This window comes from Lagopus leucura, unplaced genomic scaffold, assembly GCF_019238085.1.
Source record: "Lagopus leucura isolate 7727_CA_CO unplaced genomic scaffold, USGS_WTPT01 Super-Scaffold_100008, whole genome shotgun sequence".
Lineage (NCBI taxonomy): Eukaryota > Metazoa > Chordata > Aves > Galliformes > Phasianidae > Lagopus > Lagopus leucura.
The window spans coordinates 32,673,451-32,692,616 of record NW_024962265.1 but is presented as its reverse complement, the minus strand read 5'-3'; positions in this window follow the sequence as shown (position 1 = coordinate 32,692,616).

The following is a 19,166-nucleotide window of genomic DNA, read 5'->3' as shown; positions in this document are numbered from 1 at the left end:
CAGTGCTTGTACAGCTAATGTGCAAATAATGCAAACCCATGTGAAATTACAATTTCAGTGATGTATTCAGATGAGTTGTGATCTTCTCTTATCTCACATTAGGTCTTCATCTGGAAGGAAAGTAAGATGGAAGTGGATGGAAAAAGCTTAGGCAGTGAAGATGTGCTAATATCAGGCACATCAGTAAAAGCTTTGAGGCTGGTCTGTAAGTTGTTACACCTGGCTTTTCCAATTCATGTCCAGCACTTTTTTGGAGCATGAGCTCACTGGGCTTATGCAAGAGGTCATGAATTTGTTCAGTTTTAACTCTGAGACTGAGATTTTTTATTTTCCTTTTTCTCTATCCTTCAGAACTGTTAGGGCTGTTGCTACATCACCTCGAGGAAAGGGAGCAGACTCAAGGCATTTTGAAGAGACAAAAGGGATAGCTGTTGGATGGTGCTGACTTCTTTCGTGTCCCATTGCATAGAGTCAAAAGCTTGCAACATTTTCCAGGAAGCGTTCAGCAATTTGCAGGAGTGTGTTCTCAGGATCTAGGTCACCTAATGAATTTTAACAGAGCAGAATCACGTTATGAATAGAAAGTACCAAATAGCAGATACTTTTCTTTATTTAAACTGCCTGCCCATAATTTCTGAAGTACAATTGACTTCTTTCAGCCTCAGTGCTGTTGCAAAATTGTGTGGGGATGACAGAAGAATTTGGATAGTTGAATGTGCAATTCTACTCCAAAAACTAGCTTCAAAATGGCATTATGTATTAATGATTCCCAGAACAAATTTGCTTGGTTCACAAGTGAAAAGCCAAGGGGTTTTATAACTGCCAGCTCTGAGAATTCCCCCTGGGATGTGAAGGTCAAGCTTGTGCTCTTTCCTTCTCACACATCATCATCACCATCATCATCAGCAATAAAGATTTGTAAGATGAAATTGTGCCTCAGTTACATCTAGGCAAGCTCCGATACGTTTCGGATTGTTGCACAGATGTAATGAATTGTCATCCCGTGTCTGCAGAGTTGTGCTGCATGGACATGTCATCCTGAGAACTGAGAGTGGGACAGGCTTCAGGCCCCTCTCCTGTGCCCCATGGGGCCCTGCCTGCACGTGACCCTGCAACATTGCCTCCTGTGACGTGAGCTGTCAGCCCAAATGGACTCTGCAGGGATCTGTGGATGGAGTCAGATACCATGCAGGCAACCTCACCCAAACAGAATGTGAAGGCTTCTAAACACCATGGCTGGATCCAGGGTGACAGCCAGGCTTTGGTGTGGATGATCGGGACCCAGACATGAGCTGTGGCTTTAGACCTCATGCTTGCTATGCCACTGCCTGAGGATGCCTTCTGAATCACAGGGCTCAGACCATGGGCTACCTGTAGGCCTGAGCACATGCCTGTGTGCGAAGAGTAGCTCCTGCTTCTGAGGAGGTAAAGGAGGTAAATGACTTCTCATAGCTTTCTGAAAAGAAAGGCAGCATTTCAATGAGATTTAACTCACTTCATAAAATAGTGCCTAATAAGGAGCATGGTACCTGGAGAAGGAAATGATATTTTCACTGAGTAGTGTTATTTTTTTCACTCCTAAAAGGAGGCTGAAATTCATATCCATCTCAGGGTGATGGGAGTGTCTGAAACTACAAGCTAGCTTGATATATGTCATCTCTTTGTCTCTGGAAGAACCAAGGCATGCTCCAGCATTTTGTGGGAGGTTCCCAGTTGTACCTCCCCATGCAGATACCAAATTAGACAGAGCTGGGCAGGAAAGATACCTGTGCAGGATTTTGGGATCAGATTCCACATGACTTCTAAGTCGTTCCATAACAGAAATGCAGTGATGCAAGTAAGAAGGCAGGTGGCTTTGTGTGCTTCGAGTGTAAGTTCAGGGGTATTTTCAGTTGTGTAGTAGCTTTGACTTTTTATTGGCTTGTTCCATTTTTTCTGTCCACCTGTGCCAAACTGTGCTTGGGAATACTCCAAGGGCTTCGCTGCAGCAAACGAGGAAGAGATAAAGAGAACTACCTCATGTATTTGTGAAATCATAAGCTTTTTGATGTCCAATTTTCTTACATTACTTTTTGAGTAATGTAACTTTTTTTTTTTTGGACTGGAGCACCTCCCCTACAAAGACAGGCAGAAGGAGCTGGGCTTGTTCAGCCTGGAGAAAAGAAGGCTGCGGGATGACCTCATTGCAGCCTTTCAGTACCTAAAGGGTGCCTACAAACAGGAGGGGAATCAATTCTTTGAAAGGGTAGATAACAGCAGGACAAGGGGAAATGGTTTTAAGTTGAGGGAGGGAAGATTTAGGTTGGATGTCAGGGGGAAGTTCTTTACAGAGAGAGTGGTGAGGTGCTGGCACAGGCTGCCCAGAGAAGCTGTGGATGCCCCGTCCCTGGAGGTGTTCAAGGCCAGATTGGATGGGACTCTGGGCAGCCTGGCCTAGTATTAAATGTGGAGGTTGGTGGTCCTGCCTGTGGCAGGGGGGTTGGAAATTTATGATTCTTGAGGTCCCTTCAAACCCTGGCCATTCTGTGATTCTGTGATTCTTTGATTCTGTGATTCTGTGAGTGAAGGATATCAAGATCCATTTTCGAAGCAGTGCAATGCACAGCCTACAAAACTCTTCTTGAAATTTTGCTTTTGCAGGATTGCAGAATGAAGCTTGCATAATTTAATGGTACCATCAACCCCATGTCCTGCAGAGGATGCTTGCAGGGAATTGAGAGGCTGCTGAAATCCTCACAGCTGTGGCCCTTTCTCTTTGCATTCCTCTGTCACTTGCTCTCTCTCTAAAATGCCCTTGACACTGATGCTCCCATTGGGTTTCTTGTTCTGGAACTACTCTGTCCCAAGCCATTCAGATTTCCTTTACTTTTAGTGTAACCCTTCTGTATGAAGAGATTGAAGTAGGTATTTCATTTGCATATCAAAAATACAATCTCATCCCAAGCTTTACTCTCATACATCAAACTTCTATGTGAATGTGTATGTGAACTAAACAGGCATTTTTGAACAGATGTCTTGCTGGGCTTCTTTGGATCAAATTGCTCTATTTATATGATGAAAACACCAAAACAATTACCATGTATCTTACAATACAGTGGGAGCACAGAGCCTCTGCTGGGAAAATCTTGTGCTAAACAGACAAGCCAAAGGCTGTAGGCACAAAGAGGTGAAAAGACCTACTGTGCATCTTCCCCAGAGCTGCAAAGGAAATACTGTGAAAGCCAAGCTTTGCTTCTGTACTGGCATCCCCATTCCTAAGGATATGAATCAGGTGCTTCTTGCCATATTACAGAATTTTTGCATACATTTTTGCCTTGGTATGAATCAAAAAGTGAAGCAATCTAAGGTTTGAGCATGACTGTTTTATACACTCTTAGTTGCAAAGATGTGCATTAGATTCACATGTACCATTAACACATTATTATTTTTGTATATACATACAGTATATATTTGATCTATAGCTCATGGAAGTCAATATATTGCTAATAATTTGTACACTGCAGACAGTAAGCCCACAGAGAGGTAATAAAAGGTTTTTGTAGTTGTTGACCACCAAAATCACTTCGGGTTCTATACTGCTAGAGACAGAGAGGATACTTTCCAGCTTTTTCAAGTACATTTTTTAATGTTGTGCTTCTTTGGTGACTCTGAAATAACCAGCCAGGCTCCTAGGAAGCTGATTCAGAAGCAGCACGAATTAGTTACATATGGATGATATGACTTACCTTTCTGGCAGGGAAGGAAAGTGTGCAGGATTATAAGGCACTGCCGCTGACGTGCCTCAAGGACCAAAGAGCAGATTTCAAGAGGGAAGTCAAGAAGCAGGGTGAAAAATGGGAGGGCACCTGCCACGTACTTCTCACACCTCTTGTTAATAGTTTTTCCTGCAACAAACTTGGCACTTGCTCTCAACAGATATCCACTTACAACAGTTTACAGTCAGGTAACTTACAGCACCGTATTTCAATCTCATGCTTAATCTTGCGCAAGGAAATATGATAAGCAAGCACTGTAAGACATCATATAAATCCCCTTTGGAGTAAATTAAGTGACCTGCCAGTTGCTTCTAATGTGACAGTAGCCTTTTATTTAACAATGGTTAAAAAAAAAGGCAACCCCTCCTCAGTAAGACTCAAACGTCTATGGAAGCTTCTATTTTTACTTGTAGCCTTTAATGTTATGCCCAGAAAAGTTGTATATCATCATTTACTTTTACAGCAGGTTTCACTGTTGCACTGTGTAATAAAAACATTAGTAATTGCTAACATTGAATATCTAATAACTTTTGGAAAACAATTCTAGTTTAAGATTGTATATCTAAGAACTGCTCTAACAAGTAAGATTGCATGATTACTGCCATTAATAAAAGGAAAAATGAAATTGCAGAAGTCCTGGGTTCCCTAGTATGTTTTAGGAAATCACCTATCTTTGCATTGTTTCTGTGATGCTGGTACCACTGTAACTGTGATGCAAGCATTAATGCACTAAAAAAGATACTTAATACTCTCTTTTTGAGTATGAAGGAGTTCATCCCCTCTCCTTCTGATGTGTATCTTATCAATAACAAATTTTGTGTCCTCTTCACACCAATTTGTTTGTCTTCATCAATCTTTCACCTAGACATTCTGCTAGATCTACCTTGACTCATGTTGGGTGCTTAACTGAAAATTCAGACAACTGTAGAGATTGCATGGACCTCCAAAGGTGCTGGGGGCACACAGCCCAGATCCAACCCACCAGAACAGCCAGATCATACCACAACTCCATTGCACTCAGAGTCTATGCTCTTTCTGAGGAATCTGGTCCTGGATGAGCTGTCACAGCAACATGCAGCTGCTCCCTCTGGCATTTCGTGCTATGTGATTAGATGTGCATCCTCCAGCTCCAGTTTTTTTAAAAAAAGTCCACATACAAGACGATATTTTTGTATCCTCCTCAACTTTTCATCTACTCTGATTAATCAGACTTCATTGTCAATGACTGTTTTCTGCTGCTTTTTTTCTGCATCTGCATTCCATTTCTGGTGAAAAGGAACACAATTTTCTCTGGGTTGTTTCAGTTGTATCAGTTGTATCAGTTGTTTCACAGGCCATGTACAGCTATTTTTTGCATCTCTTTTGGTGTATGACCAAGCTGGTTCATAGCAATGCTCAGTCTAGTTAGGGGATGTATACAACACCTTAGTTGGTTATCGTATTCATCTAAGAGTGTGACTGGAATTCTTCCCAGTTTAGAAGAAGGTCTGTAATTTAAACAGAGAACTGAACTATCTTTTATTCAAACTATTTTGTGGATTTCATGTTTCTGTACTTACAGTTCCTAACAAATCAGCACTTCATTCGCGTTTAGTGATGGTTGATATTGAGAAGTTTGAAATTAACCAATGTATTCATGTGCCTATATTCATGCATATGTGCATATTTATGCTTCCCACTACTCCCAAAAACTACTTTTTTCACCTCCTGCTGGAGGACTCCTCACGCTTTTCTCTGTGGGTGTGAGTATAGCTGTGGAGAGATGCTCTGGTCTCTGGTAGGAAAGAAGGGAGAGCAAGGACAGACAAGAAGAGAGCCAATCTGCTCTTGTCTGCTTCCTGGCAATACCTACATTCCTCCCATTTTGTGGCTGATATCAGGCAGACTACAGGCCCATGGCTCCTTCCTAGCATGGTTCCAGAATTGCTGGGCAAAGGGACTCATTGGGAGGAGCTTGGACTGCTCCACATGCTTTGGACATGCTCCTGCATGTGACAGAGAAGCAAATTGCCCTCACCAACACATGGGATGGGTTCTGATCCCAGCTGCCCATCTGCAGGGATGGCTTGCAGAGCCTCCTCTGTGATGCTGCCCTTCTTCCCTTCCTCTGGGTTTTCCATGAGCTCCTTGCACAAAAGGAGTGAAGCCAGACATCACGGAATCTCTGACCCCAGCACAATTAGTCCTGGGGGTCAAGGGGCTGCCAACTGGCATCTTATTTGTCTTGTTTTCCATGTTAGGATCCCTGGCTGAGGCAGGAAAGGAGGGGTTATATAAGCAAAACATAAAGGCAATTGTTTTCTGGGCAATGAACAGATCAGGTGAAGGCTGTTTCCTTTCTCCCATCTGCTGCATTGTAGACCCTTTTAGGCAGAACAAGGGACTATACAAAAGCCAGGGGCCGGCTATGTGGTCCGGTATTGTGTGGATCTAATTCTTTAATCCCATGCCATTCTTACTAAGTGATCAGTGACTGATTGAAATGAAAAATCCCAAAGTATTTATTTTAAAAGTGCAAAATCAGAATAACTTGAACCATGCCTAATTAAAAGGAGGCGGCTATACCTTCAACAACAAGTGGATCAAATTTAGCTAGTTGTAGGATTGACATGTCTCCAGTGTCATCTACAACAAGAACCAAGCACTAATTGCCTGACACTGTTGAATACCTCATCAGCCATGACTTAGGGCTCTCCCTATGCATGACTTCAAAAAAGCAAGCCCTTCTTTATGCTTATCCTGGTTTTGTGTTTTTCAGTGGACCTGTTTTTCCAATGCTAATGGAGTTAATGTACTTTACTGCTACTCTTTTGCAAACTACTTTTAGTGAAGCGCACTGAGGAAGCTTTCACGCAGTCTGGATTCGCTAATTGGAAAAAGAGACAAATCTGAACGGCACCATGTTTCCCCATGTCATCACGGAGCAGCTGATACTGTTCAAAAGACCACAAGGAATGGTGGTGACATACTTCATTTTCTCAGAACATTCAGAAGAAGGAAGAAAACAGGAAGATTCTAATAAAAATGCTAAATACAATATATTATCTTGCCAACAAGATCTTGTCCCATAAAGCCACCTATTAGGAACAAGGTGAAAATATGAAGAATATGACCGCAACTTTTTCAACTACTTTTTCTGAAGTCAGAATATGATCATGGGTTTTCTCAATGGTTGAGAAAGAGTCAAATCAAATTCAGAGATTCTATTGTGCTGCAAGACAGTCTGTACACTGTCAGAGATATTATATCTGCAACTAAAGTAACCTCCAGTTCTGAAAACTGACTGCTATTGTGGATCATGCTATACTGCCTTTTCTTGGCAATCTATAATCAGTAAGAACTACTCCTCATGAATATCTGTTTTAATGGGCAGTCTGTGACCTTGCCTACTCTAAAGCACGCAGTATAATGTTGTGAAATGAACTCAGCTAGCTCATGTGGCAAATTATATGGGAAAACGTAAAGGAACTGGTAATGTTGGAATTTAGAAAGTCTTAAATATTGACTATAGAAAATGCATGGAAAAAAACAACAACTACTTACTTCAGTCTATGCACCAGACCAAAGGTGCACATTATTCTAGGTACAAACCCAGGAGGAAGTTGAGGGTGAAATGACTGGAGTTTTGAATGTGAATAAAACTTTCAGGAAGACATCAAGAGCTACAGAGGAATTCAAACATCCAAACTGAGAAAAGAAATTGTATGGACTCATCAACTCTGAAATAATGTATTTTAATAAATGTAATCCATGATGTGGATGCTACATCTGTAAAAGAAATAAGTATTCAAGGAGATGTTCCTATTTCAATCAAAATCAATTGATTTTTCCACTTGTCATCTTAAAACTTAATAGAAACATCCTAAAAGATAACTGAAGATAATGCAGATACACTTCAAAGTTTGTGTCCTTTGGAAGCTAAGTTTCAGGGAAACCAAAGCTGAATGAAAGAAAAACAAGGAGTTAAAATTTAAATCATAGATTACATTAGAATCTCTGCATCAATATCATTATTTCAAAGAGATTCTGACTCGCAGTTGTAATATTTCTCCATATGCATTAAACTTTGTTTTATATAGATGTATTATACACTTAGGTCTTGACTCAACTGCTATATGGCTTCATAAGTCTACCAGAATAAAAACAGTGACCTGTAGCTCACAGCTGCTGTAGACAAATTGTTTTCAAGAAAGACACAATCAATCATGTGCTGGAACCTTCTTCATATTTAGAACTCATATTTTATTAATACTGAAACAGTAATTTTTATTTATTTATTTATTTTTTTAGCATGAACAAATGGTCCATTTTTAACAAAGTGAGATCAGCTAGGTTCTGCTCCCTACTCTCACCCTCTTTTATTATTAGAATCCCTAAATTTTGAGGAAGAGAATAAATCTGTTACCCCAGTCCTAGTATATTGTGTTTTACATTTGTGTGTGGAAATGCAACATGAAACTAAAGAAAAGAAATAAGGTTTCTTCGTTCGTATGGCTTTCATTCAGATCTTCTTAGTCAAGACTGCTGAGCCATGCTATTAAACATACATTTCAAAAGAAATTTTGCTTTATACTTTTATGTATACTTTTATACAGCTTCTTTATTTCACAGATGAATTGACAAAAACAATTTGAAAACAAATGTTTGTGGTCTTATGAGCCTCAATTGCCAAGAACTCTTGCAAGGTTATCTGTGAAAAAAATGAGGCAGATTTTGATTTTCACTTTCCAGGATAAAATAATTGTGCAAAAGAAAAAGAAAGCCACAATAGTTAATGGCAAGTGCATTGGATTTAAAGTGCTATCTTTTTATCAGGACGTCATCTATCACATGAGTGGAGCTGTGAGTACAAACTTTACTTTTATTGCAATAAGTCTATTGATTTGTACCGTTTCTTTAGCTTGCACAATTGTTCTGCATCAAAGAAAATACCTCCCTTTCCAGTCGGGCAGTAACTGCAGCCAGCACCTCTCTCATTCCAATCACATACCTTTTTTTAGGCAATATATTACATACAAAGAAACCATTGTACTTCCTTTCCTGCCAAATGTGATACAGCTTACATGAGACAAAAGAGCAGAATGGTTCCTTTTAATGGATCTTGAACCTCCAAGTAAATATATAGAAGTTGCTCAAGCGCTAACCTCTGAAAACTGAACCCTGCAGCTTTGATTGTAGCAGCTCAAACAAACCCAGCTCTTCAGGGCTTGCCCAGCGGTAATTGCAATAAACAACACACAAGAGCTCCCAAATATTGCTCAACCAAGCAGGGTGTTGGCTGCCAGCCAGCTGTCTGATGGCCACTTCTGACCCGCGTGTGGCGGCGCAGTGCGGCAGATGGTGGCGGTCTAAGGGACCGCGGTGGCTCTGCTCTGCTGGCTCTGGGGGTCACCTGAGGAGCAGAGGGGAGCTGCTGGGTTAGTTTGTGGACATCTGTGGATCACATTTGGCTTCTGCACTTCCCCTGGTGTTTAGGCAGAAAGAGTCAAGGAATGATATGCACATACACAAGTTGTGGAAAGTAATAATACAATGGAGCATGACAGTTTAAGCCAAAATAAACAAGACTAACAGCACTTCCCATTCAGAGTAGCGCTACTAGTAGCAACAGCGAGTTTTTTATTACATTTACAGCAAAACAGTGTAGGGAGAACTTGGCACTTGGAGACGAAAACAGTTTGGGTTGAGAAAGGCTTGCTTCCATTCATGCTGAAGTCATTGACAAAAGGATGATTGCCTTCCTGAAAAGCTGGGTTGGCCCAACATGAATGGTCATTCTTGCGGGTAGTAACACCATATGTTCATCATGGCAGAGCCCTAGTGAAACACTTAGTGGTGAAGGGGGCAATTCCTAACCACTGTGAACACTACGCAACTTCCCAAGTACCCAGGGCAGTTCCAACGCAGCCTCCACTTCTTATTCTCCACTGCCTTCCCCAGAAAATATGTCTGAGTACATAAAACTGATCTTTTCATGCAGAGAGGACTTCTGAGGAAAAGAGGAAAACTTGAATTCTCTGTCAGGATTGCCAGTATGGACAATATTGCTTAGCTGTAGCTTCCCGTTGGCAAGAAGCTGAGGGAAATAATATCTGCAAAGAAGTGTACCAAATGCAAGAAGCCCAGCTAGAAGACAGTAATGAAGAGACCAGGCAGTGAAAGCATACAAATTAATCAGACAGGATGCTTTGTGCAAGAAAACCAATTGCTATTTTTGGACACATTCTGAGGGAACCCAAGTAAATCAGTGACATAAAGCAATCTCCTTTTCACAGCTCAGGACTCAGGAGTGAGACCCTGGCTCTTGTTGGTGAGTACGCAGTCACACCAGCAGACCTACCGATTTCAAGAGTATAACTCACGTAGTCTGCTTTGTTCTGGGCCCCTTGATTCAGATGAGGCTGCGTTAAACCAGGGCAGCCTCAGATCCAGCCACACCGTAAATAAAAAGGTCAGGGGTCATGATCTACAGGGAAAAAGCAGGTAGATTTTGCTCAGGTTGGAGAAGATCTGACAATTGGCATATCCCTGTTGTCAGGAGATGATACAGGTGTTAGTGAATGATTAAAAAAAAACACTCTAGAAAAAAAAGTTCCATCAAAAATAGGAAAGAGGTTGCAATAACACTGTTGTAGTAAAACTCCTGAGTGCAACAGTATGAAAAAAAATTTAGAGAAGTATTCAGTCAGGCAAGAATAAGCATAACCTGAGAAATCACCAAGGCATATAGAGCCTCCCTGAATAAGTGCAAGACAAAGATAGACTTACTACTTAGAAGTGTGTGTTCAACAAATACAGCATTGAAGTAACAATATTAACAAGCACTGCAAACGTATCCCCTTCAAAACCAAGGAAGTTTTTTCTAATTGTTTCCATAACAATTCTGTAGTACTTGAAGAATGCCCCAATCTCAAGAAAAAAAAAAAAAGTCAAAGGTGTATAGATAAAAACAACTGAAAAAAAATGATTAAACACCACCATTGTTCCTACTTTTATCACGGTAGGGAAATTAACATAAATAACATTTTAAGCCTTTCTTGGTGTGTGGCAAAGACAAAACAAGCTGAATTTCAGAAAGAGGAAATCCCATACTGTTGGGCTTTTGGAAGATTACTGATAATCCAAATGGCTTGTGACTGCAAAAGCAAATCAGTGGTAGACAGCTTGGGTAATCAGCCTCAATACAACCAGGCTACTTTCTGGAGATTTGCACAGCATGAAGGCTCACATATGCTTCACTGTGCATTGAAAGGTACTCAATCTAAATAAGGCATTTTTATATGGAATATTGTCACAACACTTCAAGACCACAGTAAATAAGTTATAACCCAGCAAGAGTAAGAGGTAAACCATCCAGTCTCAGGGTCAGGCTTCTCCAAGCTGTTGTGAGATAAATAAGGAAATTACTTATGCAAAGCACATAGCCGGAAGTCGCAGTTTAACTTTATAGCCAACATAAGGTTTTCCAAGTCAAGGAGATACTAAAAATGATTAATAAAAGTATTATTAACCTGATTCACGATCTGCAGATAAGTCCCTTCTAGCCAAGAAGACAGTATATCTAGCAACAATATTTCTGTCTTTCCAAAGCTGAGGACAAGGCATTTCAAATGCAGCCAAATAGCAATGACATTCAGACATTCCTCCATAACTTAGACTGAACTTACAATGTCCTTGTGAAATACAAGATGAGTACTGTCAATATGCTCTACCTTATATTTTCTAATGATCTCCCCAGCTGGCTACACTTTAAAAAACAGACAGAAAAGCTGACCCATATTTCACTCCTCAGTGATGAGTTCAAGCAGCCATCACTAGGACTGAATTCCAACACTCTGAAAGGACAGGAAACACTGGAGAGCAGCTTCAGGTAAAACAACAGTATTATATGCTGTCTATTGATGTATCTATCCATGAACAGATAGATCACTATTTGCCAAGAGGTCCAGCAGGAGCAGGCAAAAAAATTACAGCTTCTTATGCATGATATTGGCTCCCAGGAAGTGACGGAACAACATCTGAGCAACATCCTCTAGATGGAAGAATCATTACCTCTCTCAAAAAGGAGGAAATTTATGATGGGTTGCCACTGGAAAGTACTCCAATAGAAGAGATGATTTTTTGAAGGCTGGGTGAAATGGCCATATGTTTTAAAATAGCCAGTGTTTAATCTTCCATAGATAATGCGTTATAATGACTGTGCCTCTGCACTTGCCTTAAGTAACTGTGATAGAGAGAATTATACTTGGTTGTTTTCAGAGTATAAGAAAGTTGGAGTTGGCCCCACCAAAAGCTGACCTGAACCCACTCACAGAGCAATGGCTGATGAAAACTCCAAGTTCCTAGTCTACAGAAAAGAAAAAAAAATATGCTAAAAGCCCACTCACCTTTGCCAAAATGAGTAATAAGAAATTATTCATAGTTCTTTATAGAAGGTGGGTATAGGAGGCAATAAGCTGCAGCACATTGCGCTAAGGATGCTTGTATTCCCTGTCTTCAGACTTGACTTTCCCTCTGGATACCTAAAAGGTCCAATAAGTGATCAAATTCCAAGATCCTCTTCAGCAATTTCCTCTCCAGGCTCTAATCCAAATGCTTCTGCTCCACATCCTTCTTAAACTCTAGTGGCTTACCTGAAACTGAGTAGCAACAGGATTCATGTGTCAAAAAAATTCCCTTATGATTACTGATGAGTCACTTTCCTAGCTAGATGAGTAAGCTACATCCATTTGTCAGTAGGGTCGAGCACTGGAGGAGGCTACCTAAAAAGATGCAAAATCTTTATAGTTGGAGGTTTTCAAGCCCAATCTGGACAAAGCCTTGAGTGACCAGGTCTGATTTCAGTGTTGATCCAGGTTTAAGTGGAAGGTTGGACTGGGCAATCTGGAGACATGCCTTTTAGTCTGAATTATTATTCAGTGCTGTGACTTGCCCTAATATAAGAGTTACTAAAGTAAGCTGGATCTGTTATGCTTCAAGGTAGTCCTGAAAGATTTCTACTACAGCATTAAGAGCAAGGAAGAATACTTGCCTTGTCATAAATGAAGTGGTATTTCAGTGAAGATCTCAAAACCAATGGCCTCCATACCATGGATCAAAGCCCTACAAATGCTTTCTGCAATAATATGAGTACAAAGTTAAATTCACAGAGTGCCAGTCATCATCAGTAGGGAATCTAAGTTATATTAAAATCAGAGTCACAGAATTGTAGGGGTTGGAAGGGACCTCCAGAAGTCATCGAGCCCGACCCCCAGTCCCTTAAGGACTACTCTCCAACAAGCATTACCAACAGCTCCCTAGGATCACAGGAAGATTTCTCCAATGGATCTGTCAGTTCTTTGGCCTGTAAAACTTCCAGTTTTGATCTCTCCCATCACCAAAAAAAAAAAAAAAACAACAAAACAACAACAAAAAAACCACTAAAACCCACAAAACAGCCATACACTGCTTTTACTGAAAGACAGCAACTTCTGACGAATGTGAGTTCACTCACCTCTCCCATCTTAGTGAGATCGCTCAATTACAAGGGAACAATGGGGACTTCTAGGATGTGTTGAGGTAAAATGTATTGTGCGTAAACCTAAAAGTAAGTGCTGAAACTACAATGTTACTTGTAGCTGTTTAAAATTCTTACCTTAACATGTTTGAGTTGATTCAATATTTAATTTTAGAATTCTTAATTTCAGTGATTAATCTGAATTTCATTTGAAATAAGACCATTGCTTGCCTGATACCACTTAAAACCTTACAGACCTAATGAATAAATTTGAAAAAATCAGTTGAAACAGTAAGAAAATAATTGAATATTTTCAGACATTTCAAGATTCCTGGCCAAAAGTTTGAGAAATAAATCTGAACATTGCTCACTTTCTTAAAAAGATTTTTTTTTGCCTGTAGACAAAATTCTGATTTGAAAATATTTTATCACGTTGAAAAGCAGAAACATTTTTAAATAAATGCATTTTCCATTAGGAATAATATGAAACAGGTGAAAACTCTGAGCAAAAAAGACTTAATTTTGACAAAAAACGTTTTTTCATACCAACATATCAACACTTCCTTGGTAAGAATTCTTTGTGTCTGGAAGTTACTTCTGATATACATGGTGTAAGAGAGGGAAGAATGAAGCTCTGGTGTGCATAGCACTGTCAGACGTATTGGAATAACCTCAAAGGTATATGAATGAAAATCCCAGTCAGACTGTCTCTACAGGAAACAGTCCATTCAAGGTCTGGATTCCTTTCAGAGAATTCACTAGCAATATATATTAGCATTTATCAGTAAGCATTAAACAAGTCTTACAGGTATGTTACTGTCTGTTTGTTAATGACCAGTACAAGACTTTTTCCAGGGTCACTGGCTCCCTGTTTGACTTTCATGAGAACAGAGCCAGTGAATCTCTGGGGCATGATAATTCTTCATCTCTTGCAAAAGACACAGATTTATCATTCAGCTCTCCAGGGGGAACGCAGCACGCTTGGATTGCGACAGTTACTTTCTGACATCTAGTATTTAATGTACAATATGTTACTTTTTGCATGTATGATTGGAGGTGACTTTTTTGGTTTTTTTTTTTAACCTATGTTAATCTTTGATTTGTCATCTGAGGGCTGGTTTATTTTCCAGGTCCATTTGGAAATATGTTGAGTCCAAAACCATTAAAAATTCCAAAGTCTGGGTTCATTTCACTAGGAATGAGCATTTCTGAAAGAAAGGAGACTTGCAAACTGTCCTGCATGCAGAGCTAAGGGCCAGGAATCCCTCAGCTCCAGCTCCTGCACCCACATACTTTTGTACAGGTACCAGACACAAGTGAGTGTCGTCCATGCATGTACATAGTAAGTACGTGGAGATCCTTCTGACTGCCATTTACTATGACAAACAGTGCTTGCTTTTCTCACTCTTCAGGGTGTGCAGATTGGCTCTTCATGCTGAGCTGTTTTCATTTCCCTTTTAATCTCTAAAAACAAAGACATTTCAGATTTCAGGTGGTGTAATGCTATATCCTTCCCCTGGCATCCTCAGCTGTAACCAAGATCCATGATTAGTGAGAGGAAATAGTTTGGCAATATAAAAAATCTCATATTAATTTACTAGACACTATTTTGATATCTATGCAGACAAACAGCTTGGGTTTTCGTGAAATCTATATTGAATTATGAAGATTTCATTGTCTGACTGGGTATCAGTTATTACATCATTTATTTAATCTAAAAAATCCTCAGAATACTCAGCTGTGAAAATTCTCTCTCTCCTGTCCTGCATTTGTTGTCTAGGCATAGGAGGAATGCTGAACCTCTTCTCTGTCAATGGGCAGCAAATTCATAATTCATGAATTAAACCTCTGTAGTTTCAGGCAATGGATGAGGGACATCTTGATCTGCAGGTTTTGTCTGGGCAGTCATTGCTCAGTAGCCATCAACAGGCATTTCCTCCTAGAACTTGTCCTAACCTTGTCAGTAACTCTTGTATCATTTCAGTTCCCACAGCATCCTTGTAGCAGCAAACTCCACGATGTAATTACACATTATGCAAAGAAATTTGCTTGACTTAAATCTTGTTCTGTCCAGGCATTTCTCTCAAAGGCCTCATGGATTTTGATTTCCCTCCTCCCTTTTTTTCAGTTTGTGATGTCTCCTTCAGCTGCATTGCTTTCTAGTTAAGGATTCTCAGTGTATTTAGCCTTTTCTGTATGCTTGCTGTTCCATAGCTGCTTGTTCTTGTGATGTTCCCTTTTCTGGTATGCCCCCATCGAGATGGATACATGATTTGACAAATACATTCAGCATGGATTTGTCTAATGGCACCACGATGCTCCTTGTGTTCTGATGTCCTCTAGCAATTCTCACCACCCAAAGGGACACTTTATGTCTGTCAGAAAGCATGGCAAGCACGCACAGAGCACTCTTTATTAAACATATCTGAGTTGATTTGTAGGCTTCTACTTTATGATTCCTACAACATTAACAAAACAAACCAAATGAGCAGAAGCGAGCAGCCTGTGCAGGATGAATCATCTGGCAGCAAGTAGCATTTGATTGTATTTACCACAGTGTGAGCAAAGCACTTGCTGTGAAGCTTCAGAGAAGGCTGACTTGCATGTGGTCACCCCTAGGCCAACCCTGGCCTCTAGTGTTCTTGCTACTGTATCTCATTCATCTCTTGTCTTTGGAATTTCTATTAATCCTTGAAGCATCACAGAAGTACAAAAGGTTTTCATTACATATTGCTGAGTGTATTTCCTTAAGAAGGTTCTTGGCATCCCATGGAAGTAAATGAATCACTGGCTCCTCTGGCTGCTGCATAACTACTTATTGTTTTATTGAACAAGAGAGTAAGAAGTCACATAAAACCTTGCATACTATAAATGGCCAGGGTATAATTCAGACCTGCCCATGTGCACATTAATTTATGCATTGGTCTTTTTGGAAAAAATGTCAACTGAATAAATATAGCTTAGTCCGAGTACTTGAACCACAAATGACTTTTATTATTTTTTTTGTTAAATTCCATTCACTTTTTTTCCCTTCTTTTTTTGGCTTGTGAGCTTTTTGAGTGTGGAATGAAACCATTTGCTAACAAGAGGAAAGAGAGCTGGGGCTATAGAAACAGCACATACCTTTTCCAAAGTCATTAAGAGCAACTTTTGGCACTTTCCATATATGAGACATAAAGCTTTATGAACCTAACCCTAAATCTCTAGATTCTCTAACTGATTTATATGTTTACTTATGGCATTGTGTCTTTTCTACTTCTAAAGAGTGCAGTCAGGTCTCTTAAAATTCATACGCAAGAGACCTTCTTTACATCAATAGAATGGTGTGAATTTCAAGAAGTACTACAAGCTCCTTAATGCTTCAGCATCCCTGGAGTCTCGATTGCACACATTTTTTTTTGGAAAAGCTCAATCTTAGTTTCTTTCCCACAAGCCCTTCAGTTTGTCATAGCTTTTCCCAGAGGCTCTCCCAGGGCCTGGTCCCCTCAGTGCCAGCTGTGAGGTGCTAAGTTTCTTTAACACTGACTGATGTCCACGAGCCACTGCAAAGAGGTGTTGAGTACCTGCAGCTCACTGGGAAGCTGGTGGAAGGAGCAGGTGCCCAGCATTTCCCCAGAGGATGGCAAACTTGGACAGGTAACATTGCAGCAATGGAAAAAACTGCAAGAGGAGTATGATCACTCACTATGATCTCCACAGATTTCTTTCTTCTTCAGACACTCCTTAGATGGTGTGCCACCGATACTCTATGCAAAGGATGCAGGCAATCTGCCTCTCTGCAAAAATGATGACTCCTGAGAAACAGCAACAGGAGAGCTAGGAGAAACAGCATACATTACGTGTACTAACCAGCTGGCTGGAAAAAAGGAGAAAAAGCAGCAACCAAAACCAAAATGGTCACTTTAGGACTACAGCTGCATGCCTGTGTCAAATCTGGAGGGCAAGTTTTGCAAAAACATAAGCAAAGCATAGTGGGGAGCTTTTCAGAAAAGCTTCCTATAAATAGGCAGTAAGAATCGAACAACAGTTGTGTGCCAGACTGTCACTGACTGATGAGCTGATGGTACACTCTATACGCACATATGCAGCATAGATGATATAAAATGTCACAAACAACCTGACATAGCTTGCTTGTTGCTTCTGTCCCATTGGAGAGACAAAAGTACAGCCTTATGTGCATTATGCTGTTCCACACACATATCAGAGGCAGATTTGCAACAGCATTAAACTAGAAATGTAAATAGATGGAGAACTGATGTTTGACATAAAGGGAGTCATACATTAAAAACTTTTCAGAGGAACTGAATTGTAAGTAGAGTTTTCTTGCTCTGTGTATAGCAATTGGTTTTGCCAGTATCTCAGACTGCGCATGTCTAGTTGGGAAAGCTGAGCATGGCAGATAAATTAACCCCATTTATATGCAGAAGTGCAAATTACATATGGAAATCTGAGCTTTAAGTAATCCTCTAGATGTGCAAAATATATTTACTGGTCTTTACAAAGGCATGCATTGCCACCATTTCTTTTTGCACTGCTGGGTTCCAGATGTTTGGACTGATTTCATATTGATCTGCTTGAAATGAAGGAGAGCTGGTGAAGCTCTGATCCAGAACAAGTCCTGTTTTCTTCAGAACTTTCTCTCTCCAGAACAATATAAGTGCACGGACACTTACTTTAGGAGATTTTGACAGGGTTCCCATTGGTGGAACCTCTTAAACTCTTTTGCTGGTTGATCACTGCTCTTCTCTACAAAGAGGATACTGGAAAGTTCTGCTACTGAGATGTTTTATAACATGTTAGAGACAGGCAGGATGAAATTTATGTCACCTAATCGTAAATGACTGCATTACCAATTGCCAGACTAACATAAAATTACTTTAGGGTAAAACTATGTCAGTGTCTTAAGCTGAATTTGGATACTACTTCTGAAGCAAATACCCTAATTGCCACCATTTTTTTTCTCATTTTGCATTGTGAAGTCCTCAGAGTGTGCACAATGAGTGGATTTCTTTTGGATGAAAACTAAGTCAGAAAAGGATCTCTAGAGGAGTATCTAATGAGCACCTGATGAAGACATAGCTTTAGGTCCACTTTACAGTCAGTGGAAAGAAATGAGTAAATGCTACCCTGGAAGTCTTAATGCAAGTGTCTTCTGCTACTTTTATATTTTAAAGAATAAATAAACTTCTAGCTCTATTGATGAAGATGATGATAGTCCCTATGCTCTGCTCACAATGCGTTCATGAAGCACTGGCGAGTCAGGATCTCCAGGATATCAATACAAAGAGCAAAACCATATACCAAAGCCCTTTTCTACTTTTGACATTGATCTGATCCCTGGAAATTTTCACACCTACTAAGAAACACATATTTCAGTTTTCTGTTGGTGCACCTGAAATGCTACCACTTCCTTGATGATACTGCAGCATTGTAAGCAATGCAGTATTTGTAAAAAGGACAGCATCCCCTCTTGGCATTTGATTTCTCTCTATACTTTTACTTCAGTAAACAGAGATTTCCCTTTATACATCTCTGAAGCAGCAAATCAGTTAGGCTTTTCCCATGTTTATTTACTGAAATGTTGGCTCCATTCAAGACAACCTTCACCTTGCCTCCTCCAATTGCTCCAATGCTTTGCACCAGGTATGAATGTCAGTCCTGAGCAACTCAGTCATCTCCCAGGTTGCATGGATGCTCTGAGCCATTCAGCACTGAAGTTGACAGCTCATCTTGGCTTTAGACAGATACACAGAATCATAGAATCACAAGGTTGGAAACGGCCTGTAAGATCATCCAGTCCAGCCGTCTCCTCATCACCATTGCCACCACAAGCACTAAACCACATCACGCAGCACGTCGTCCAGATGCCTCTTGAGCACTGCCAGGGATGGCGACTCCACCACCTCCCTGGGCAG